Below are 27,685 nucleotides of genomic sequence, written 5' to 3'. Positions count from 1 at the left end.
ACCAGATCAAGTGCTCATAAAGTGTGCTCATAGAGCGTTAACCTCACAAAGGTCAACACGCTGAGTGGCCGTTTACTGTGCTGAGAGACGGCACTGGCATCGTGCATTTCCTGAGAACATCTCCAAAGCACAGATCTCAAAACAACTGTGTCCTTTCATTTCCCGTGAACTTTTGCTGTCGACTTTAGAACTATCCTAAATTCTCCTCTACTGCATTTTGCTTGCAAATAAAGCTTTTAGAGCTTATGCAGCAATGCACCACAGTTACAAATTATTCTATCTAAGCAACATTCACTCATTTAACCCTATTATATATATGTAATATATATAGTTAAATATAAATATGTAATATAGAGTATAATATACTACTATAATATATAATATATTATATGTAATATATTATGTAATATATATAATATAATATATATTATTATGGGAAAATGATGCTCACCTTAAACCTGAACATGTTAGACTGAAAGAGGTGGAGATGGAGAAGGTTGTCCCCAGATCACAAAGCAAGATACTGGTGGTGCAAACATATATCCCCCAGGCCATGTTCCAAATATGCATACTACTGCCCACAGTCTCATCTCTGTGTGGACCTTCCTCTGGATACACTGCAGGTATGCCTCTAATTTTTTCTTCATTCAAACTTTACTCGGGCATTTACACGATCCCAAAACATACATGACGATTCCAGTCATAAAACAGAAAATGATTTGCAATAGAAAATCAGCCAATTTTCAATTTTTCATTGGATCAATAAATAACATTTATTTCTTGTGTTTCCAATCAGGAATGAGGAAAGCGATTCCTTGGGATTGGTGCTAGATGGATTCAGACCAACTGTTTTAGATCACTTAGGACATTCTCCGTATGTTTGCAGCGGAAGTTGAGGCTCTGAAGAGTATTCCATAAAACATTTGGTAATGTTCCTTACACCTCACCGCAACAGGCTAAGTATGCACCAACATCAGATCACTGTTCACTATGTCATATTTCTGTATAAACTCTTGTTTCCTACACTTGTGTTGCTTCAAATGCTAACAAAGTTTTGTCAAGTCGTGGTAACCACAGCACAAGCAGCACCGAGATAGTCACGGCAAAGACGTTAATTCCAAAGTTATTCTGAATTCTGTTAAGGAATGCATCTCAGTATTGGAATCCTTTTGACTACCAGAAAAAAAAATGTGTTAAATAATTTTCCTTAATAAAATAATACATTAAGATTAGTCCAAGGTTACTCCAAAGTTATGCTGCATACTCACTTTTGCTATCTAACCTTGAATGGAAGGCAATGATGGAGTTGAAATGCCCATATAGCCATTAGCCTATCGCATCTATGCTACAGTCCATAGGGAGCACACTGCTAATAGTTATGAAAATTACAAATCATTGGAGTGCTTTTGAGTTGTGATTTTACATTTAGTTTTGCTTTCTTTTTAATTTTCCACATCGGTAATTTTTTAATATGGAAGAAGTCGAGGACAAATAAAAAAAAACTGGAGAAATGTGCCTACATCTACATTCACATCTGAAATGAACAATCGCATAAAAATTTGCCCATAATGATTATTCACTTCGTGGCAGAAACAGTTAATGACACAAGCCTGGGATTTTTCAATACTGAAGATGATCAGTGTTTGGAAGGTGGGGGGTATCAGTGTCTTTAAATTAATTCAATAATCCACTTGGAGAACTTCATTATTGGTTAATTGCATTAAGAAATAACCAATCCATTAAAAGAAACGGTGTCTTACGTCGGTTACACTTTGGGATAAGACTGTTTTTATCTTCACAAATGTATGTGGATTTTATCGCTATCATCTTCAAGATCTTCTCATTTCCTCTCAATAAGAGTTAACAATTTGAAGACTCATGATTCCAGGAGTGGGAAATAGTCCCAATCATGTTATTGCATTGCACCAATGGTTTCAGCATTCTTTTCTCCAAGTCTCACCATAACTTCAGGATTTTATCTTGCTTCAATGTTAACTGAGTTCATGTTGCTTGAAACAAACTCTTTTCTAACTGATCTTTCATTCTTCTTAGCACCTCAAATCAGATCCCACGTATTGTATAACTAGTTAGTATGAATTCATTTGGGGAAACAAGTTTTTGAAAGCCATGCACAGTTCTTTCTTAATATAGTCTTTTTCTGGGGACCTTTGAGGACCTCTTGTATATTTTTTAAATTAACAGAAGTGAATTTAGTCTATTGTTTATGCCTCCTGGTATTATATCCTCCTAAGTAGATTTTACACATGATTAATATTTATTCTAGTATTTTGTTTCAATTTACATATGAAATGCTTGGTGTGGTTTCAGTATTATTTTAGCATAGGTTTTAAATAGCTATGCCAGCTTTATTCTTTCTCTAGATGTCTAGAAAAAGTATGCCTAGAGAAAATACATTTACACACTATGTTCTATTTTTTGAATGATTGAATGGCTTACTATTTACATGTAGAAAGGGAAAACAAAATGAACCAGGGGTAATGTCAGAATGAAGACTGGCTGGCTGTGGTGTTAAGCTCATCTACTCCATAGTTTTCATAGCTCCCACCTGGCATAGAGAGAGGAATGAGCTGTTTCACGGGCCTGAGCACAAGGTCCAACTTGACCATCACAAGAGCTCGTTAGAGGTTGAAGGGAAGGGTATGGAGCAGGACTCACTCATACTTGGCCACTTTAAGGAGCTGGTGATTCTCTTCTGCTTGGCTCTCAATTGCTTCCCCGGAGGGGAGGATCTTGTTCTGACCTTCTTCTTCAGAATCCTCTTTTCTTCCATATCATCAAGATAGGCAGGATTAAAATGGTTCTTCTCTTACAGACATCTATAATGAGCCCCCTAGTTTAACCACCTGGGCATACGTGGCACCCAAAATATATTTCCAAATTCATTTCTCAATAAGTTAAAATAGGGTATGAACATTTAGTCTCATCATTAAGGTGCCAGTCAAAACAGAAACATCCTTATTGGAGTAACTGTAGCCCAAACCCATCCTACTAATATTAGCAGGATTCATGTTGCTGGAAACAAGCTTTTTTGGAACTGATCTGATCCTGCAAGGCAGTGGTGATGGACAAGTACTTACATTCCTGCTACCTGTCTGGGAGAACCAGTTGAAGTTTCTAGCTCCCAGCTTGGCTTTAGCCGGCCACTCCCCAAATTGTTTTAGACATATGGGGAGAGAATCAACTAGTGGAAATGTGAACTCTCTAAACTTATCCAAAAAATGCAATAAAATTTCACATTAATAACACTAACTTTTCATAAATATTTCTGCTTCTAGAAACTCTATTCCACTTATCACTCTGCACCTGCTAGTTTGAGTACAATAGTTTGGAAGTATCTTTTGTTATTTAATACAGTAATTACCTTGCTAATCTGTATTATTATCATGAATGTTTTTAATGTGTACATTTTTATTTTATGCTTCTATTTATAGTAATTTTCACTATGCACATTAAAATTTTACAGAATCATCTTAAATGATATATTATATATTTCTCAATTTGTTGCCTACAGGAGACATAGCTCATCAACAAAGATCAGCAGAAAATACATATCTCTTGGGTTTTGACTTTTTTTAAAATTTCATTTCCTCAAAACACTTCCTCATTAAATTCTTCAATGAGTCATAGATCATAAAGTAGCATCACTTTCTTCAAGAAGATTCTTGATTTCCTTTTTTCATTTCTTCAGAGACACATCAGTCATTCAGTAGCATGTTATTTGATTTCATGGCATTTTAGTTTTTTTCTTTTCTTCCTGTTGTTGATTTTGTATTATGGCTTTTCATTTAAGGGAATGTATAATAACTGTGTAAAGGAGGCTATCATATCCAGATGTGAGGATACAATGCAGTATGCATCTCTACTTCCAGATCAAAGATGGACTCCCGATGAAACTGTTAACTATACCTTGACAATAGGATGTTGGACTCTCTGCCATTGTCCATGCCCGCAGTGATGGACATATGATTGTGTATGAAGAACCATACTATAATAATAATAATATAGGGGAACTCCATGGGGGGGAGAGGAATTGGGGAGGAGGAAAGGAAAATCTTACGTCCTATGGAACTGTATCATAAAATGATAATAATAATAATAAAGAAGCAAAAAAATACAAATCAAATATTTAATTTTAAAATATACTCTCAATCTCTTAGTATTCTCTCAGACTTTAAAATGTCATTTGTCTGAATTGCTTAACAATCTTTATAATAAAATTTGTTGTCATGCACTTTTTGGTTAGCAATCAAATCTATCTCAGGTTGGAAAAGGAGAGATAGATTCACCCACTCATTCAGTGGGTAAATCTTAAGATGAAGGTGCCATCTTTGCCCCCCAAATAAGTTTGATAATAGTCTCTTACTGTTATAAAATTGCACTGGCTTATTGAAGTCAACCAGCTCCCTGAACATTTCATTACCTTCAGCTATTTTTATTCACACAGATTATTAAACAATAAGTAAGCACAAAATGTCCCTGAATTCAACCAAAGCAAACTTTTATGTAAGCCTCAGAAATGGTGAATATTCTAAAAATAAAAAGCGTTACATCTCTTCATATTATATAAAGAACATCAGACTACAATTTCACCATTTTATCTTAGATTTGATTAAATCAGATGATCAATGTGAATAAATTGTTCTAATGCTTTGGTCTGATACAACACAAATATTTTGTCTTATCTATTATTTACTATATTTTGACGCAATCTTGACTAAAAATAATTTGACACAAATGTATTTTTTTTATCAAGGATTTCTTTTTTTAAAAAGCTAAAAAATTAATGAAACAAAGGAAAAACTTTTGTGCTATTATCAATTGAAAAAGCTTTCTTGGTCCTGGTAATGTGGGTTCTAGTTTGATTCCTGGCTGCTCCACTTTCGATCCAGATCCCTGTTTATGAGCCTGGAAAAGCAACAGAAGGTGCAAATGGTTGGGTCTTTGTTCCATGAAGGAAACCCAGAAGCTGTGGGCCCATCCATGACCAGGGCAGCCATTGAGGTAGTGAACCAGTAGATGGAATAGCTCTTTGCATTTCCCCTTCTGTCTCTGAATATCTGCCTTCAAATAAATGCTTAGATCTTTAAAAAAGAAAAGTATTCTTATTTTTGATATTTGAAACACATTCGTAGAAAATACTGAAAATTAAAGTTCCAGATTCTTTTAAACCATAACACAATCAAAAAGAGAATACCCTCAGAACAGGGTTAAAATTTTTCAATATTATCACTTATTTCTTTTTAAAATGTCATTTATTTGAACTTTATTCCAAAGGGAAAGCCAGTGCGTGTGAGAGAGATTTAGCTGCTGGTTAACTTACAAAATGCCACAATAGCCAGGGTTGCATTAAACAGAAGCCAGGAGATAATCTAATTTTCCCACATGGGTTTCAGGGACACATGTAAGCAGCTGCTTTGAAGGGTTGCAATAGCCAGAAGCACAACACCTAGGACTTGAAGCAAAATTCTGATGTACCATGCAGGTACCCCCAGCAGTCACTTAGCTACTGCACTGCACACCAACCTTTTTTCATTAATTTCATCACTCCCACAAAATCAAAAGGATGCATTTGGAAACTAGAATATGATAAGTAATAAACTCAACTGAAATATACATACAGATACATAGTCACATAGTTATTCATTTGTACAACTCCTAATAGTACCAATAAATCAACTCAAAACTATAAAAAAGTAATTAGGAACAAAAAAATGCCCTAAGTTGATGGTGCTTTTCTCTTAATATGATTCTAACATGATTATATATGCATATCTAATTACTACAACTGACGACCTATGGTCATAGCTTGATTCCTGTATTACAAATTGCCTGACATTAGATTAGCTTGTGTTATTAAATTATGTAAATACTTACATGGTGACCAAATGATTAAAACTTGTTTATAACTCGGGTTTTTTCTCAGCACCAAAATTAATTATATCTGCCCACATATACTCATGCAGTAGTTGAACACATGAAAGTCTTCATAAGTGAAAAGAAGCCTACAGTTACTCAAACAAAGACTGACAGATAAATGGATGAGTACATGTTATAGGAGGTGGAGTGGGATTAAACAGGACTTTAATTATTGCAAAACTTAAGGCCCAAAATGATAACTAGGACACATCTGGTAAGCCAGTTTTTCTATTTCTCATTCACTTTATTTCATTGTCTTAGGAACTGATGCTGTTTTAATTACAAGAAGTTACAAATGCATAACAAGTTTAGATTAAATTTTGGTCATTATTGTGATGATTAAGTCATTTCTGATTTTTATGTATCTCAAAGTAGCCATTGTTTGTCATCTGAATGAAAGCACTCCTGTTTTCAAAGCTTCCGTGTAACCATCAGTGGATTTAGTAGCTCTCAGTCTCTGAACAATGTGGATTGCACATCCCAACCAGAGATGAAAATATTGATGAAAAATGTCTCCCTACTCCCATCCGCATTTACAAGTTGAGTAAGTCACAGAACAAAGACTGAACACCACTGACGATGTGTCTGCTAACAGAAGATAATCCTTCTGACATCCTAGAAGCATGTACCAAGTACGTCTCATTGAATTTCATACTGTTCCTATAATGTGAACATACTGAGCACAGAGGCTATTGATATCACAAAGGGGAAGGAAGAAATGGGAAGCAAAGAACAAAGAAGAAAGGAGGAGGAAAGGAACAGAGGAAAAGTCAGAGATATAGAAACTGATCTTGAAATCTCATTTGGCCAATGCATTCACTTCAGTGGGCATGCTCTCCATAACAGATAACTAAATACATATATACATATATATATATATATTTTTAATTTGGGAAATTCATAAATACAAAATTGGTTAAAAATGTTGAAAAATTTTAAATTTCCCCCAATATTCTCTAAACAACTAGCTGTATGATTGCCTAGTAGGACTTTGAGTTTTCTTAAAAAACAGTGTGCTATTAGAAATGTTGAAGTTTTTCAGAAGTATAAAAAGGTATAAAAAAATTCAGTGTTACCTGAATGTGTTTCTATTCCAACTTTATAGACCATGGGCTAGAGTTTTCAGATAGCTACTATGTGCAAACAGCAGACAGAAGCAGTGTGGAAAACCAATAATGGTTAACTAAAGAATATCATAACTCAGTAAGGCAGAACAAGGCAAAAGCAGGTGAGATAGTTTCAAAAACTACATAGATAGATACAAATATAGATGATAGAGAATAGAAAGGAGAGGGCAAGAGAGTAAACAAATTTGAAAAATAAAAGGGTCGGGCCCGGCGCGGTGGCACAAGTGGTTAAGTCCTCGCCTTGCATGCCCGGGATCCCATATGGGCGCCGGTTCTAATCCCGGCAGCCCCGCTTCCCTTCCAGCTCCCTGCCTGTGGCCTGGGAAAGCAGTCGAGGACGGCCCAAAGCTTTGGGAACCTGCACCAGCGTGGGAGACCCGGAAGAGGCTCCTGGCTTCGGATCGGCATAGTATCGGCCGTTGCGGCTCACTTGGGGAGTGAATCATCGCACAGAAGAACTTCCTCTCTGTCTCTCCTCTCTGTATATCCGCCTTTCCAATAAAAAATAATAAAAAATAAATCTTTAAAAAAAAAGAAAAATAAAAGGGTCATAGAGAAAAAATAAGAAACGTTGAGGTCAATGAAAAAGTAGAAATGATTAAAAAAATAACTTCGTAAGAATTCTCATTTAAAAATAATTATAAAGTCATGTATAGGGAATTTTCAAGATACACTTCAGTCAAGATTTTCCAATGGTAATAACATGCATGGTTATAGAAGGAGCTTAGAGTAATCTTTCCCATTACACAACAGATGAAGAAGATCTACTGACACTGTGCTGAAGAAGCTCTGGGAACCATTTCGGGAATTCCACTCCCAAGAAAGCATTCCACCAGCAACACCCAAGACAGGGGTGGGTGAAGGGAGAAGCAGTAAGCCATGGCCAATGGCTAAAGAAACCTGAATCTGAATGCGGACTGAGCTCCCAGGTCCTCCACACCTGTCAGATGCATTTTGTAATCTCATTAAACTTTCCTACCTCACTTACTGAAAAACGAACAAAATAAATTTCTGACTATGCTTTTAACACAAGAGTTCTTTACCGTACTTTTTCTAAGCACGTATAATCTAGGCAACCACTAAATGCTCTCTGACTCCACAATAATTTAGTTTACAAAGATTATATACATGCATCTCTTTGAGAATGACTTTTTTCTTACAGAGTCACTTCCTTGGGTTTATTATTGATACATCGATTTAATTGTTGAGTATGGCACATATACACCTTGTTAACAGGTTATCCATTAGAGGACATTTAAGTAATTTCCACCTTGGGAGTACTACTAATCAAACTAATCAAATTATTTGAACATTTACAAGTTTGGGGTTGAAAATAAACTCTTCTTTCTGTTTGAAAAATGTTTATTACTTCAGTTATTGGGTCATATGGTGAGCCATGTTTTAATTTTAAAAGGAACTATTATATAATTTTGTAGAGGGATTTTTTGAAATCATTTCACATTGCCAGCAGCAATGTATGAGAAATCCAGTTCCTAATATTACCAGAGATGTTGTCACTATTTGTTATTTTATATGTTCTGAAAGGTGTTTTATTTATTTGTGTCTTTAAAAGCTAATGATCAATGAAGATTCTTCTTGTATTTATTTACTCTGTGTATTATTGATGGCAAGATGCCTTGTTCATTTTTTTTGTGACAGAATACATAAACATATAATACATATAAATCTTATAGTATCAATGATTATTAGTATTACAGTTCACTGGCATTACATATATCCACAAAATTGTGCAATTATCACCATCATTCATCTCCAGGATACTTTTCATCTTGGATCGTTGAAACTCAGCAACTACTGAAAAATAACTCTATTTACTCCTCTCACCAGGCCCTGGAAACTGCCATTCAACTTACTATTTTTTTTTCACTACTCAAATGTTATATATAAATATATATAGTATGATCATATTGTTTAAATATTTATATCTTATTATTTTATTTATAATTTTTATTAGAAAGGCAAATTTACAGGGACAAGGAAAGAAAAACAGTGAACGACTTTCCATCTGTTGCCTCACTCTTCAAATGACCACACAGCCAGAGTTGAGCCAGAGCCACGAGTTCACTCTGGATCTCCCACATGGGTACAGGGTAACAACGGCCTTTAGCCATCTTGCACTGATAGCCCAGGCCACAGTAGAGAGCTGGATCTGAAGTGGAGCAGCCAGAATATTAACTAGCACCCATAAAGAATGCTAGCACATGCAGACAGAGGATAAGCCAGTTGAGCCATTATGACACCCTGTTTTGTCTTTTACTTTGAAAACTTTCAAGTGGAAAGATGGGAAAATGTGGACAGTGAAAAGTTGCAGAAAATGCCCAAAATTGCTGGACTAAAAGGAGGGTAGACATTGAGGATATCCCAGACAAGCAAATACTACTACTACCACTAATAATAATAATGATAAAACTCTTCAGGAAGAATAAGAATCTAAGGCAAGTATTTATGATACATGTCACTAAAGAGATACAAATCTTAAAAGACAATCCCTTGGCAATATTTGAAATGAACAAATCAACAGAGAAAATTTTTAAAATGCAATGGAAAACCACAATAATAAAATGAACGAGATAGCATATGAATTTCTGAGACAGAAGAAGGCTCATGAGAAAATGTCCAGACTGTAGAAGAGGAATTGAGTGAAGCTAAAAACACAATCTGAGAATGAAATGATACAAACTACCTAACATACAGGACATAGAAATCCCTGAAGACATGCAAAAAGAGGGTGAGTTGAAAGGAATATTTACTGAAATAATTAATAAAAGCTTCCACGATTATGGAGAAGGAAAGGGAATTCCAAATACAGGAAGCTCAGAGAATCCAAAATAAACACAAGCAGAAATGATCCTCGCCATGGCACATCATATGCAAATTCTCTCTGGTTGAACAGAAAGAAAACATACTCAAATGCATAAGCAAAAAAACATCAGACAAGCTGCAGAGGAGCATTAATAAGTCTCACTGTTATTTCTAACCAGGAACCATACATGACGAGAAGGGAATGGGGAGACATAATACAGAGCCTAAAAAGAAGAAGAAAAACCTGTCAGAGCAGAATAACATACCCAGCCAAGCTTTCATTTATTTACATTTCATTTCATTTATATTTGAGAATGAAACAAAAACTTTCCAAAACAAAAACATAAAGATTTCACTCTATCAGACCAGTCCTACAAATGATGCTTCAACATTTGGATCAGAATAACACCTATCAACACCAAGGAAGACAAGTGTCAAGAACATCGCACAAAAATCATAAAAAGAAAACCAATACCCATCAATAATAACCCTGAATGCGAATGATTAAATTTAGCAAATGCTATAGACCAGACTGGATAAAAAAAGGAGAGGGTACATCTATTTGTTGCTTCCAAGAAACGTATTTCACTAATAAATAAGCACAGAAACAAAGTGAACGGATGGAAAAGGACATTTCAAGCCAAAGAAAAAGAAAAATGCGCTGGCGTATCCATTCTAACATTGGACAAAATAGATTTTCATGTGAAAAGCAGTAAAAGGGATGCAAAGGGGCACTACGGACGAATCACAGCATCCATCCATCAGGAGGAAATAAGGACAATAAATGTATATGCACTAAATCAGAGGGCACCTAACTATGTAAAACATTTATTAGCAGATTTAAAGGGAAATACAGACTTCAACACAAGAATAGACTCACAACTACAGATCTCAAGATGTATTATTACAGTCACATCAACCCTTATAAATGTCTTTGTAGGAGGGCGATCACATGATAGTTGTATTTTTGTATCTGGGTTATTTCAATTAACACAATTGCCCTCCAGATCTATCCATTCTGCCGCGATGATAGAATTCCATTATTCATTATGGTTACGTAGCATTCTATTAAAAGTTTCTATGTGGCTCTAGAGGGTTTTCTACACTAAAAATCGAACCAATAGGCTTGGATATTTAGAGCAGCAGTTAAGATGTTGATTGGGTTACCTAAATTCGATATTGGTAAGATTAGGAGAACTTAAGTCCTGTCTGTACTCTTAACTCAGCTCCCACTAACACATAGCATGGGAGGCACCTGGTGATCGTTCAAGGAGTTATGGTTCTATCACTCATATGGGAGATAATATTCAATTCTAACACCCTGATTTTAGTTGTGACTATTTCTTTACATTTCAGGAGTGAGTCAATGAATGGTAAATCAGCCTCTTTCCTCCCATCCAAATTAATAAAACTTGCGTATAAAATAATGTCATGTATGATCATAGAAATTGGACTCATCTTTTAATTTCTGGGGAAAAGCAAAAGTTTGCAGCAAGGCAAGAGTGAAGCTTTGTTAGAATACTCCAATTCCATGGAAGAGAATTCCTCTTAGAAGCATTTCTGTGTTCCCATTAAAAACAGAAATATCATTATTCAAGAAAAGTAAATTATAATGGATTTATTTTCACCCCACCCTAAGAGGAAAATCGGAGTTGGAGTCCTGCGCCAATGCCCTTTCATTTTCCTTCCGTTCGAGCTTTTGCTTTATCACCTCCCAGCTGTCAATACTGAATGTACTCATTTTTCTTACAAAGTACTCTCATATATCCACTTCAGAATTGAAATTAATTTAGTGTCTCATTCCTTTACGAATGGATGTGTTTTCTGCTAGCTTGTCTTCCTCCACATAGAAAAGCTTTTTTTAAAATGTTTTTCAAAACTGCAAAATGAAAATCACTTCACTCCTTTGCCTTCAATTAATCTTTAATTTTAAACCTACATACCTAACTTTGTGATTTGTTTGTCCAGGGATCATGGAAAAACTGGTTAGCTCCTTGTTATTTATTTCTTTAATTCACTTGAAAGGTGGAGAGCTAGAGAGCCAGAGATCTGTTGGCTTATTCTGCAAATAAAATGCAACAGCCAGGACTGTTCCAGGCTGAAGCTAGGAGCTGGAAGCCCTCACTCCATTTCCGCACGGGTAGGAGGAGTGCTCCAGCCTTCATGTGCTACAGGCCAAGGGCACATTAACAGGAAACTGAGTTGGGGAATGGAGCCAGGCAAGGAGCCAGTGGTGCAACCAAGGCTCTCATGCATGGAATGCACACATCCAAAGCAGGGTCTTTCACACTGTTCCACATGCCTGAGCCGAAAATCACTGTTTTAATTATATTGAGAAAAAGGCAGGGATGTGGAAGTTGCCTTTTACCTTCGCTTCAGAAAGGTCCAGCGCTCCAGGTTGTGTTTGGAAGGAGCTGGATATGGAGGGAGGTGTGCTAATGGGTGGCAAGGGAGCGCTTCTAAGTTTGGTGGCAGTTTTACAAATTTTCTACCAGGTTGGTAGAGTGTGCTATGGGAGGAACAACAACAACAACAACAAAATAATCACCTGGGTTAAAACTTCTACTTCATATGTTTTGAACCCCAAATGAGTTAACTTTTGAGGATTAAATTGTACCAACAATGCAATAACCTAATCTCATTTGGCCACAGCTAAAAACTATGCAATCTAATCGATTTTAGCTTAGCCTTCTAGGAGCGTAGATCCAAATACAGTATTCGATAAAAGTAATTACTTTTTTCTAAGATTTGTGGTGCTTCTTATACTTAATCTTTTTATTTCCCTTTTTGCATTTGTTTACTTTTCACCCTGAATTCTAGTGTTTAGTTTGTATCTGTGTTGCTTTGCTTAACTTACAATTTGTCTCAAATCCTGCTGGAAAGCTGAATGTGTACAATAAATAAGGGTTTGATAAATTCCCTAGTTTCACATCCCTTAGAATTAATTTTCTTCTTCACTAATCTAATGCCATCATAATAGATAGAAAAATATGATGCACTAAGGTGCTTCTTGGTGCTCTAGTTAAAATACTTTTCTACTGCAATTATTTTACATAGTAGAAATGAAAATTTCTTTATAAACTACAGCAACTTTTAAAAAAACCGAAAAGGTTCAATTATGTAGATTGGCTAGACTAGGTTACAATAATATATAATTTCTCAGATTCATTCATTTGTGTCTATTGAAAGCCTTTTTAATGTAAAAATATTTCTAAGTAAGGACAACCTTATATAAGGGGCCATGTACGAGAATTAACAAACAATATTCTATTATTACTGATTGAGCTTAATTTTTCTGTAAAGAAACAGTTACAGATGCAAATGTAAGTTACTTTGTCCCTTCCGCCTTGAAGGGTGGTTCCGAGGTACGTACTGTGGTCAGGAGGCTGAGCTGGCACTGGGTATACCTACCGGGCATACCAGCGTGCCCAGGTACAGGCATAGTTATTCCATGTTCCCATCGAGCTCCCTGCTACAGAGTTGGGAAGCAGTGGATGATGGCCCACATGCCTGGGCTCCTGCCACCAGCCAGGGAGATTCACATCGAATTTCAGGCTCCCACTTATGGGCGGGTCCAGCCCTGACTTCTGTGGGCATTTGGAGCAGTTAGCCAGCAAATAAGATCTCTCTCTCTCTTTCTCTCCCTCTCTTTCCTCTATGACTCTTTCAATCAAATAAATAAAGCTATTTTTAAAACATAAAAATATTAAAAATCAAAGTAGGTAATAACTCTGGGGCAGGCATTTAGCCTGGTGATTTATTCCAGTGCAAGTTGTCTACATCCCATGTCGTAGTGTCTGGGTTCAGTTTCTTGTTATGACCTCTGACCCAGTTTCTTGCTATTGAAGCACTAGGAAATTGGATCGTAGGCAGCAATAATGGCTCAAGTAATTGGATTCCTTCCACCATCATGGGAGACCTGGATAAGGTTCTGGCTCTTGGGTTCAACTTGATCCTGTCCCTGCCATTGCAACTGTTTGAGGGGCCAACCAGCATATGGGACTCCCTTACCCCTACTTTGTCTCTCTTCCTTTAATTAATTTATTAACTATTTTTAAAGGTGTGATACAGTATCAAAAATGGTGTGTATGGTTGTCATGTATATTCCTGTATGTCCATTGCTTATATCTCTTACTAACCACATGTTTTTTTTTTGTTTAGAGAGTATATAAAAAGTATTTAAATGTTTATATTTTAGTTACAACTTGCTTTTTCTCTCCCTATTTAATTTCATATACATATAAATTCATCTAACAATCATAAACAGAAATACAAATACTTTGTTTCAAATTCTGACTTCATGTGTACCCAGGTTGTGCTACGATTATCCAATGATATAAAATATACAGCATCTACAGATACTGAACATTTTTGCCTCACTAAAAAAATAAAGGATAAATACAAAGAAAATTTCCTACACAACCGTAAATAAATAAATAACAATGGCTAAAATCGAGAACACTGATGAACAAATGTTAATGAGAATGTAGGGAAACAGTAACTTCCTTCATTGCCGGGAAAGCAGCTTTGCAGTTTCTTAGAAAGCAAACACAGGCTTCTCATGTGATGCAGCAGCCTTGCTTCTTAGTGTTTACCCAAACTTTACACACAGGGGCCAACATTATGGCACAGCCAAAAGCTGCAACATTGGCACTCCATATTACAGTGCCAATTTGAATCCAAACTGCTCTGTTTCTGATCCATTTTCCTAAGAATGCACCTTAGAAAAAGCAGCAATACAATATGGTCATGGTATTTGTGCACCTGCCACCCACATAGGCTACCAGAGTGAAATCCCGTGTTCCTACCATCTTCAGCTAAGCCCAGTCCCAGCCCAGCCATTGTTGGCATAAGAGGAGTGAACCAGTGGATGGAAGAGCTCTTTTACTCTCTGTCTCTCCCTCTGTATGCTTCTCTGCCTTTCAAATAAGTAAAAATATTTTAAAATCTAAAATTATATGTAAGGGAAAAGATACAGATGGTTCAAACCTCCATCATCATATTAGTAAAACCATGGCATAAAATATCCTTGGGAGTCTCAAGTCACCAAGTAATTTAGAAATAAAATCTATCATCGAGATTTTTGTTTCAATAAGTAAATGATCAACTTTCCTTAGACTCTTTTAAAATGCGCCTTTGATTGAGTACAGGGATGGGTCAAAGAATATCTAAGATAAACATGTAGTGTATGAAATGGAGAAATTCATACGAATAATTAGCAACGATGAAGACATATCAACTGAATGTACAATAGTGACTGTCTTTGACAGACACATCTGTCCACTCATTAAACAATAAAGCTGGACTTAATACAAAGAAAGTGAAAATGTATACACTGCAACAATGTGTTATGTGGATCCAGACTTCATTCTTGAAGGCTTTGCTTAAGGTTATATGTAAAACATACTCCATTTTCACATATTCAGTATTTTCATTTCACCTCCCATTCCTCCTCTTTTTCTACCCCTTTCCTCTTGTTTCTCCTAAGTAATAGTTTCTGGCTTCCTTATAGATCTTCCAAAAACTGCACCTTATTACAAATTCCTCTGATTAGGCATATCAGTCAATACTTCATCCTGACAAAATACATTTTCTTAAAAAAAAAAAGCACAGTGAATTATTTTCACAAGGTAAGCAGAAATCTCCCAACCACGACTGATGAAACAGATCACAGAGAAGAAACTTTTCGTTTCTGTAATGAAAGGATTCTTGACTTGAGAATAAACCAGTGCCCATCCATTGGCCTTGTAAGGTCAGGTGACTGCATGAGGAAATTACTGTTGCTTCTGCGAGATAAGCCCACCTACCTACACAGCAAGAACATTGGGATGATCTGAAAACAGCTACTTCTCTGTGACAGCATTGCCTTAATTTGGGCAAAACACTGCAATGTATTTGTGTGTGAAGGGGAAAAGTGAATTCTTCGCCTTCCCAGCAACGGGGAATACATCTATGAGTATTTTCCAGTGCCCAAAGGTGACAAGTTAGTTCCTTTGAAAGAGACATGCACACACCAAGTGCAGTTGTCAGAAAAATAACACCGCATTTCAGCGCTGGAAAACCATGTGCTATTCCTCTGGGTCATACTTCCATTACCCTCCAAGTTAAGGAAAAACTTTCTTGTCCTCTTCCTCAAGTTTTCTACCAGTCACACTGTAAACTGTGAATGACTGCTCGAAAGTCATCCGTTGAAAACAATGTGCATAATTCACTTATGCTTTGACTCTTCTAGCAAAGAAATGGAAATGTATATCTGAATCATCTTCAGAGTCAGATCTACTCCAGAAAATCAGCAGAAAAATACGATACTCAGAGTCTGCTACCATTCAATATGGCAAACTCCAGAAATGTTCACAATTGCCACAGTTTGTTAATTGCTACACAAGAGTTATCACATTAATGCGACTTGGACGCCGAGAAGGGTTTAAGTGAAGTTAAATGAGTAAAGCATGCAGAATGCTGTTCATTGCTCAAGCTTGTGGGCACTCAGTGAGTTGAATAATTGGGATCACTAATGTTTCCAGCTCATTTAGTCTTTTACTGTATTGTGTGAACTCAACAAACATCTGCCAAAAAGAAAAAAAAAAAGTGAAACCACCTAGATTCACAGGCCCTTGATATAAAGATAAAACATAAAATTTTTCTTTTTATTCACATTGTTAGGATTTTTTTTTCTAATGCGATAGGGTGTTTTTCCTCTAAGTTGTCAGAAAAAGCAAAGCTTTGCTAGCCGAAATGTATTTCAGAGATCAAAAGAATCAGCATCATCTGGGATTTAGTGAGAAATGCAGAATTTTGAACCCATCCTGACACCACAGAATCAGGCTCTTGATTCGTGAGATTACATTGATTTGATCATACATCCCAGGAGTACTGAGCTAAACAAAAAAAAAGTACTTATTTTTGAGTGATTAGCAAGAAACTTTTTAAGTTTATTAAGTTTATAATCTCTTAGAAGGTCGTTCACTTGCTTTACTCTTTCTCCACGAATTATTCATTACTTGAGAACAAAGCTACTACATGCATATTTACTGTTTTTCAATGTTTACAAAAACTATAATGATAAAGTAAAAACACGTGAGGAGCCATGGTTCCTATGTCAATGTTTGTTGTTCAACATAATATTTTACTGATATGGTGACTGAAACTTTATCTCACGGCATGCTAATATATGGCAGAGAAAAAAAACTTTAAGACTTCAGAATTCCCCTGGCAAAAAAAAAACTACAACAGGAGTAAAATCTCTGTGATCAAGTACCAACTCCTGTCCAGCTTGTCGGCTCTGGCTTCTTGGAATTCTCTGCCTTGATTTCCTCCAGGCCAAAGCCTTGGGACCCTGCACCCACGTGGAGAGCCTGAAAAGGCTCCAGGCTCCTGGCTTCAGATCGGCTCAGCTCTGGCCACTGCAGTCGCTTGGGGAGTGAATCAACAGACAGATCTTTCTCTCTGTCTCTCCTCCTCTCGGTCTATCTGACTTTCCAATAAAATAAAATAAATCATTAAAAAAAGAGATACACAGTCTCACATCAGATCTGTGGAGTTATGTTTATATGCGCTGGAGACACAAGAGCGGAACTACTGTTGGTGACGGGAGAAAGACTAAATTGGATATAAGACAGGGAAACCCACTACAAGGCTGATCACATCATCCTCAATTTTAATGCTCTGTGCCTCATGTCACGTTAGTCTAATAGTTCAGTTTTTGTTTTATATACTACTCAATTATTTTTATGAGAATAAGCCTATTCTATACAGAATTATAACCACGATAATGACAGCAACTGCCAAGATGTTGTCCTGCTTTATTATCAACACTATCTCCAGTTTATGTCAGACTAAGAAAAATAGAAAAAATTTTACGTCAGTCTTGAAACCTCAACAAGATCATTTTGCTAAACTAAAAACAATCACCAAGCATATTTGAATAAAAATTCTTTCCACTCCCATATCCTTATTGTCTATCTTCATGATAGAAACAGAAACCATCTATACCTAGGTATTAATATTCAGAAAATAATTTGAGAATGTAAGTTTCAAGCGTATCTCTCAAATTCAAAATTTCCATGGAACTACAATTGAATAATTTTAATTGGGATCTGTGTTAATATTTCAAAATACTCATCTCATTGACACAGTGACATATGCATGGGAAGCTCAAAATGTATGCATGCTGATAAACAAAGTGACTGCTGCAACTTAATAAAGAATTACCCAGGCTTTGCTGGAAAGCACAACTCTCAGTGCTGGCAATCTCTACAATAAACACCATATGATGGCAGGCCCAGTATGCTCTTTATTCCCTATTAGAAATTTCATTTATCTTGGTGAAAATATAAGATGACAATCCTTGCTTATCTTTTCTTATTGTATCTTAGCTTTTATGATCCTAAATATTCTTATAAAATACTACTATTTTTTATCGGGTTTCTTTGCTGTTAGCTCTTTAATTATGTAGTGATACTATTGAAATAACCTCAATAGTACTTAGAATTATTTGGTTGATTTGATTTGCTTTGAAGAATACTTGGGAAAGTTTCAGGTAGACACTTGTAATTTGAATGCTTAAAATAATCCTTAGAATCAAGTGATGTGTTTTCATTCTAAGTATGGAGATTTAATACTATAATTACTGGATTAAAGCCAACCACATATCTAAAAACACATATAAAACAGAAGGCTGCAGTTTTACTGTGGTTAATTCATTTGGAAGGAACTTTTAAAATCCTTATTCAGTTATTTTAGTTTGAACGCCTAAAATTAAACTCATGAGGAAAGAATATATTTTATTTATACATATAAAGAATAATGAGTATTGTAACTGGTGTAATTAAAAATGTAGATCTGTAAGAAAGTACAGGAAACCTTTAATTATACTCTCAAAAGTGTCAATTTTATTTGCATACATATTTCTATTTCAGATCTGTGCCCTGCGAATATTTTTAACATTAAAAATGTAATTTTATGAATGGCCAACAAAAGTTATATAGTACTTGAAAAACAGCATTACTTAACAATAAATTAATTGCTATTATTTGCGTTAGGATAATGTTTAAACTACTTTCTCTTCCCCTGGCTTTTAAATCTGTTTTGTGTCACTGCAGTCCAGGGAACATGTTAGAATCAAAGAATACTAAAGAAGGAGTTAGCAGCATTATCGATCAATATACCACCAATTATCCCGTCTACCTAATGCTACATTCAAAAGCTTTGATTACTTGTCCCAGAAACCCTCTTCTCCTATAAAACTATTTGCATATTAACAGATAAAGATTATGTCGATTTAACATATTGTTCATTCAATACTATGTCAATTAATTCCATAACGTTGTATATTGACGCTGATGTTTTGTTGGGGATTTTAACTGACCGGAACTTTACTCTGTTAGCCCTACCTTCAGACCAGAGAAGGTCTCCCCAAGAGGCCACTGAACTTACCTGGACAATAAGACACGGGACTTTATGCTAGGTATATGCTTGCAATGAAGGAATTTCAACTGAACCTGAACAGCGGTTATGCAGCAAGGTGGAGCAATCCACTATGGGAGGAAGGGTGTGGGAGGGGTGGGGGGAATCCCCAGTGCTTATAAAACTGTATCACATAATACAATGTTAATAACAAATAAAAAAAAGAAAATTAATTACATTAAAAAAAGATTATGTCGATGTTTAGTATATTCTCTATGATGTTCCCTCCTGCTTGATTTCTATATTTCATTAACATTAGTTTTCCAAAGATGGGAGATTCCTAGGACCCTTTGAAACTCTCAGAGAAAGAACAGGCATTTTTCAGCACCAAACACTAGCTTCTCTTAGTTCCTGCAGTGATATTTTCATAGTAGGAAGAAGTTAACCAGTGGCAACTTTTCATGAACTCCGAAGAATGCTGCATTTGACCAGGCATAGTAAAAAGATATTGTGGGTTATAGATGACACTGGGATAAAGCAATGAAACAGCGTGTCTAGCTATAGAAATCAGGTTTTTGACAACATCAGAATAAAGGCCAGATCTCTAGGACCAAGCAAAACATGTAGAGACATGTTTATATCCTTTTTATTTCCAAATATGAAAGAGAATATATTGTAAATATAAGAAGCTTGAGGCATCTTTTTCTTATGTTTTAAAATATGAGCTTTTTTGGTCTCATTCTTACAGCCTTCTCTCGTTTTATATCATTTTCATTACCTTTTTTTTGTCTTGACATCGTATCACAGAAGTACTGCACAGTTTCAAAATCATTAAAGATTGCAAAAAGTTTTTCTTTTGTAGTTATATGCACCACTGCCACATTCAAACCAAATGCTGAAAATTTTAAACTATGTCAGAATGTACAAGCGCAGACACCACCAGCTGTCACAGCTATGCCATCACCACACATCATCTGGAAAAACTGCACTGCACACTTGCTAGCAAATTAAACTAAACAAACAAAACAAATAGTTGAATGTTACAAAGAGTTTTCACCTTGTGCATAGTCTGAATGGGAGCTACCACTCCAGCTAAAATAAGAGAAGGCATACAATTCAAACTGCCTACTATCTTTTTCTAATCATATCTGCTCTTCCTCTACATGTGGGAAAAATCTAAAATCAGAATTTCTCTGTTTTTATGAATTATTGGAAAGATATTGCATTCAAGATTATTCCATATTATGTATTTCTGTTATGATGGTTAAAACTAAGAGGACTGGGGATGCCAAGTGCTAGCAAAGAAGTGGAGGAACTGGAATTCTAACACACGATTGATGTGAGTATGTGACGGACTTGGCTAACCAAGTTGACACAGACATTTAAAGGCAAAAATCTTATTTTAATGGCAACTGGGTTAATGATAATGGTGGATAGAACAGAGTTGTTGCTTGATCTAATTATGAAAATGAGGCCTTTGAGAATTATTGAATTGAATTAAGTGGCTACTCTGAAGCTCCACGACTGAATCATATGGTATTATCAGGACAGGCCACAGAATGAATAGAGGAAAAAAGCACGCTTTCTTTGTCTAGGTTTCCTGGCTCATGAAAACGAAAATGTTCCTCTGTATGTGTCTGCATGATTGCCAGCCTTTAGCAGATACCAAACAAAGGGGGCTACCAAATCTTGTAATGAATACCTCCAACTATAAACTAAAAATAAACACTCACTCCTTAGTCAGTCTTCCTAAGTATTTCAGTTAAAGTAATAGGAAACTGATTAGCACAAAATATTGAGTGATTCAACCACTTTGGAAAAGTAGCTGATAGGTTCTTTTGAAAACAGAACATACATTCATCAACTGATTTAGCCATCCTACTCCTAAATATTTACACCAACAAAATAAAAACAAATGCGATGCAGAACCTGTAGTTGAATATTATAGCATCTTTATGCTTTTCGATTACTCACAAAAAAGGGAAACAGTGAACCATCCCTCAATAGGTAAGTTGAAAAGTCAATTAATGCTTATCAATGCAATTAAATACTACAATAAGCAAAAGTGAACTTGGTCCCATGCAATCACAGGAATGATTTTTAAAAATAACTTTGCTTAATGAACTAAATCCGATAAAAAATCATATGACAAAAAAGTGGAAATACAAGTCACAATAAAAAAATCTACAAAATCCACATTAAATAATAAATTATAACTGAAAATGTATGGGGAATTCCTAATATTCAACAATATGAAAATACAAGAGTAGGAGATCTAAATAGATACATCAGCAAAGAAGATAAGCACATGATAATTAGCTGCATAGAAAAGGCTCCACATGGTATGTTGTAAGGTATTGGAAAATTAATAACACTAGGATACCACTATATATCCATTAGAAAATCCCAGATCCAAAACATTTAAAACACTAGGTGCTGTTTTACACATGACAAATATAACTTATACATTACTGATGGGAATGATGCTAGTATAACCAGTTTAAAAGAGTGTGGCAGTTTCTGAAAAAAAAAAAAAACAAACACTTGGCATTTATTTGATTGAATAATTATACTTCTTGTTTAGCCACAGGAAAACATGTAGCTATACAAAAAAACCTACATATGCATGTTTACACCATTTTAGATAAAGTCAAGTAGATTCTTTGGGCATTAAACCCATTACTCTGTACCATACTCTAATGATAGAGAAATCTCATCAAACATTGGTCAAAATTCATAGACCAACACAAAATTACATAGAATGGGTCCTACCCTAAGCCACAGATGTTAGTTTGTAATATATATATATTAAATTTGGGCACAACTATTGCAATGAAAGCAAGAGATTAAAAAATAGATAAGACTGACAAAAGAGCGGCATAACAAACTTTAATTTTTGTTCATTTTTTCTACAAACCTAATATTGGTCAGCTATCATTACTAATTTAAAACCTTCATAATATATGATTTCATTTATACAGAATCACAGAAAATGATAGGTAGTGTACATTGCAGAAAGATTCATGATTCTTCATTGAGTAGCAAAAGAGGAAGAGACCATCAAATGCACATACACTCAAAAAAATCTTTGAGAGTCATGTATATGCTCATTATTTTTAATTTGATGATGATACATGCATAAGTAGGGCTTATTTTAGGCTGATCTGCACTCCCCTCACTTTCCCTGGCTGAGCTGATGCTGCTTGTTTAAGATCCACATACTCAGCTCACCGTGTAGATTTGAGAGATAAAGCAGTAACGGACACTGGGGACCAGAGATGGACATCACCTGATGACTGTTTAAAAACAAGCAGAGTTTACAAAGAAATTGTGATGGTGCTGAGATCACAGATTTTCTCAGAGCTATCCTGAAGATTCTCATTCAAACAAGACAGAAAGCAACTAAGGAAAAAAAATGACCAGAAAAAAAAAAAAACCACAAAAGAATCACCGTTCTATACCTGGCCCACTACTGATAATAATTTCTCTGTTTACTCCAAAAATGTAACACAACTCAGCCAATAACACGCACTTGTACATTTCATTACTTTTCCATAGAAATTAGGTAGACAGTAAAATAACTATAGGTAATTACAATAGTAATAAAATGATTTAGCAAGTATAGCACTGGGATATATTTCTTTGTTTAGAAGTAGCTACAGCTTAATACTTAAATCCATTAAATATGATACCTAAATAAAATAAACCCACATCCTCCCTGTTCTGTGACTGCTAATTCATGTCATATAAAATAATACAAATGAGAACTAATACATTGTAATTTCATTACGTGGTGTGGGAGAAGCACTGTGGTTTATGTGTGATTTGAGATCCTCTTCCTAAAATTCAGGTGTTGGAAATTTGATTCCTAGTATGGCCATGTTGGGAGGTGTTGAAACCTTGAAGGGACACAGTTTGGTTAGAAGTTGGTGAGGAGTTGTGCCTTTAGAAGCAATCCCTAAGCCTTGTAGGTCTGTAAGTTCCCATGAGTGGATTGCCACAAAGGAGAGTCACTGCACCTTGCACATTCTGTGACTTCCTGGCTTACCTTCCGATGGCTTCTCTTGCACCTGATCCTACATTCTTCATAATGCCACCTGCCCATGCTGTGATGTTGCCAAGGCGACCCTCTTAAGAGACAGAGTCCATGGGGTTACCCGATACTGAATGTTCATCTAGCAAAACTGCCAACCCGATAAATCTCTGATCTTTATAAAATATCCAACCTCAGTTTTTTTTTTTCACCATAGCCTTGGAAAACTAACACAGGATGAGTTATTTTATGGATTGTTTTTAATGAATAAATTCTTTCCTTTTCTGTAAAATCTCTTTAAAAGAAATTTTCTGTCATGTTTCATGACTCATACATACTCTGGTTTCTTCTAAAATCACTTCCACTTGAGTGAGCAGAAACACATTCTTTAGAGGAAGGGTCTGGACCCCTGTGCAGTACTAGGGAGTCGACTGGGAGCTGGAACCCTCAAACTGCAGAATTGCTCATTTATATTTCCATGTTCCATGCACAACCACACACCGAGTAGCTGGATATGGAACAAAAGCTTATCCAAAAAGATAGTCCCGATCAGCCTCAACAATGTTCCATCCACACAGACCTATGTTCAGCTCCTTAAATATTATTTTTGAAACTATTTTATTTACTTGAAAGGCAAAATGACACAAGGAGAGAGTTGGAGAGACAAAAGAGAACAGGGGGTGGGGGGAATGGGAACTATAATGGCCAAGCCAGAAGTCAGGAACCAACTTCACCCAGGACTCCCCTGTGGGTGCAGTGGCCCAGGTGCTTGACCCACCTTTCTCTGCTTTCTCAGACACACTAGCAGAGAGGTAGATGAGAAGCAGAGTGTGTGGGACTTGAATTGGTGCCACAGTGCCAGTTTCCTTAAAGATTATTTGTAACTTGAAGTTCTAGAAAAAGCTCAAGCCATACATGAATATTTGTCTAAATGCCTTAACATGGCTATGAGGACACCTCCCTGGATAAACACAATTGGGCCAATAAAATTCTACTGAGTATATTAAAAAGTTACACCCCTAGTCATTGGAATGAAAATCATTTGTGGACAACACTAGCCAAGATGTATACCAAATTTTTCAGTTAGTTCTGTGTAGGCCTTTTCAAGTTAAGTCTAAAGACACAGATAATTTCTTAAAATTATGTTTGTGATTGATTACACAAATATATCATGAGTGCAACAAATAACAGGAAGATAAATATAACAGTATTTCAAAGAATTTGCTATGGTAATGTCATTCTAAATTTAGATTAAAAACTTTGCAAGTATATGCAATTATTTCCTATACTCATATTCTGATATGAAGCAGCTATATTATTTTGTGTCAATAAATAATTTGAGTTACTTTTTAATGAAAATACACAGTTCCTTTCAAGAGCAGTGAATTGATGCTCTTATTTTAAAAATAACACAATTTAGTGATTTCAAGAACTGGCATTGGCAATTTCAGAACTATTTGTTCAACTTCTACCAAAGCTCTATCTTACCCAGGGATTCCGTTTTTTAAAGTGGTCCCAACTTAATGCTACAATAACGGGACAAGGGGTGTTTAGAAGGGGACTTCCCGGATAGAAGTTGCAAGCATACCCAATGACAGAATCATGAACATGAACTTCATGAGAAGTAGGAAAACTTTTCCTATTACAGACCTTTGTTTCCACCTGTTATCTTCCTGACACCATGCAAATTTAATGAGCATCATGGGACCAGGCCAGTGTGGCAAAGTTGCAGGTTTCAGATGAGCTACATAGAGCACAAGCAGTTAAACAAGAAAGGACACAGCTAAAAGGACACAGTTCTGGAACATTCCTGCCCTGAAGAACCGATTTCACTTCGTCGCCAAGAGGTGCTACCAGCAGCTCCACTTCACTTGCTCAATCCATTAGTCTGAGCCTCTGAGACAGAGACATAAAAAGGCAGTTATGGACTTCTGCTCCACTGAGGACAGAAAACCACAGAATGAATTTGCTCCTATTCTAGCAAAACAAGGGCAGACAATACACACAAAAAAAGTGTGTGTGTTTTTTTTTTTTTCAAAACCCAGGAGAGAACTGCAGCTATTACAAAAAAATGAAATAAAAAAATCCCAAAACATCAATTGAAGTAAAAATCCAAAAAAGAATATATGTCTTTTCAACAACAGAAGGAAACCATGCCTTCTTTCTTCTTCAGGTAAGTTGTGGAAAAAGAAAGTCACCTTAGGTGATTGGAGTAAGGAAACTGCTGACTCATTGGCAGGTTTTAAAGACACATATGGACATGCATTACAGCCAAAGATCTTCTACTGAATGATGATTTTCATAACCCACCATTCCACTACCAACATCAATTGTTTTCCATAGGTTTTCATGAGATTCATAAGACAGTTGGGATGATGAGACAGGTGAACTGATGAAGAATGATAAGGACAGAAAGGGAAAAGTGACAGTCAAATTGGGTTCCCTAGCTTCCTACCGTTGCGTCCAGAGAAGACCTACGGAGCCCTTTTTGAACTCAGCTTCCCTGAGACTGTTTATGGGTGGAGTGTGTGCAGGAGGACGAAAATTATGTCTCACGGGATGACGGAGGTTGTACTGAATTCCAGGATATAACTGCCTGCTCAGGGATGAGAGATGCAGAAAGGACCAGTGCAATCTTGCATCATGCCCAGCTCTAATCATCAACTTCTGTAAGGCACATACATTGCTAGGGCAGAATCCCACTCTCTGATTCCAGTGTAGATTCACATAGCCTCCTGAAGTCTGAGGCTTCCACAGGAAAAGTGAGATCTCTGTGTGGGCAATGATGCTCCAACACAGCTAAGCTGTATGTTGAACAGCAGACTCACCATACAGTATCAAAGTCCCTCGTGCAAGCACATCATCACGAGGAACAATAGCTCATAGAACCAGGCACTACATAACCCATATGTTAGGATTTTCAAATAAGAATTTTTAGAATGACTATGACACAAAATACATAGGGGAAATGCATAGGCAATATACAGGAGCAGATGTGAAAAGGCAATAAAAGTAAAATGAGCCAACTACAAAAGTTTTAAGTTAAACATACGAAAAGGTACACCATGAGCATCATTGGCACGAATTCCTATGACAGTAGCAGCAGACAGGACACGGCAGGATAAGGAGTCTGAATCTTAGAGTGTGAAAGTGCAATTACTTGAATAGAAATAAGTGTTAAAAAGAAAACTACAGGGGCCTGTGTGATGGTGCCATAAGCTAAACCTCTGTCTGAAGTATATTAGCATCCCATATGGTCACACACACACACACAAACACACATGTGTGTGTGATGTATGCACACACACACATATAGCGCATCCTTTATGGGTACTGGTTCAAATCCTGGTTGCTCCACTTCTGATCTAGCTCCCTGGATATGACTTGGGAAAGCAGTGAAGGATGCCTCAACATCCTTGGGACCCTGCCCCCTCCTTCAAGACCCAGAAGATGTTCCTGGCACCCTCACTGGAGACCCAGAAGATGCTCCTGGCTCTCAGCTTCAGATAAGTTTATCCTCAGCCATTACAGCCATTTGGCTCTATAAAATTAGCCTTTCAAGGGAAAATAAATAAATCTTTTTTTTTAAAGGAGTATCTGAAATCTGAGAGCAATATCAAGTGGTTTAACATGTGTGGAGTGTCAGAAGCAGAAAGTGCAGACTGTAGAACAGAAGATAGATTTAATCATCAAAAATTCCTCACAATTAACTAAAAGCATCAACATACAAATCCAAATAGCTCAGTGAATCCCTGGAAGAAGACAACAGAAAAGTCACATATATCCAGAATCAAGATTCAGCTAGAACATAACCAGAGAAGCAAAGGCATATTACACACAGGAACCCATCAAATTACTGTTTTTTGATTAGGACCTATGGACGGATTTAAAGAAAAGATGCCTTTGAATACCAAGAGAAAAACTGTCAACCCAAGCATCTATACCTAGTAAAAATATTTTTCAAAAGTGAAGAGGAAATAAACTTCTACAAAGATAAAAACTGAAGGAACTCATTTCCAGTAGACTTGCACTACAAGATTAAAATTTGAAGTAAAATTTGAGCCCTTTAACATCAATTGGGCTACTTAAAAATTATGAAAAATGTTTTGTGGGTTTCACAGCAAACTCAGAGTTATGACATGTGGCAAAGCTGACCACATGCAGAAGCACAGGCACACACTTTGATTCATTTGTGGAGAAGTGGAATGTTTTCTGAGTTGCATTGGGTTAGATAAAGATGTGTACATTTTAAACGTTACAGCACAGGCTGGCAGACATTCGCTACTAAGGGCCATATGGTAAGTACTTTGGGCTTTGTAGGCCCTATGGTCTGTGACACAACCATTCAATAGGAGCTGTG

Source organism: Ochotona curzoniae, unplaced genomic scaffold (assembly GCF_017591425.1).
Source record: "Ochotona curzoniae isolate NIBS_2020 unplaced genomic scaffold, NIBS_Ocur_1.0 contig_1302, whole genome shotgun sequence".
Lineage (NCBI taxonomy): Eukaryota > Metazoa > Chordata > Mammalia > Lagomorpha > Ochotonidae > Ochotona > Ochotona curzoniae.
This window is presented reverse-complemented; position numbering follows the sequence as displayed.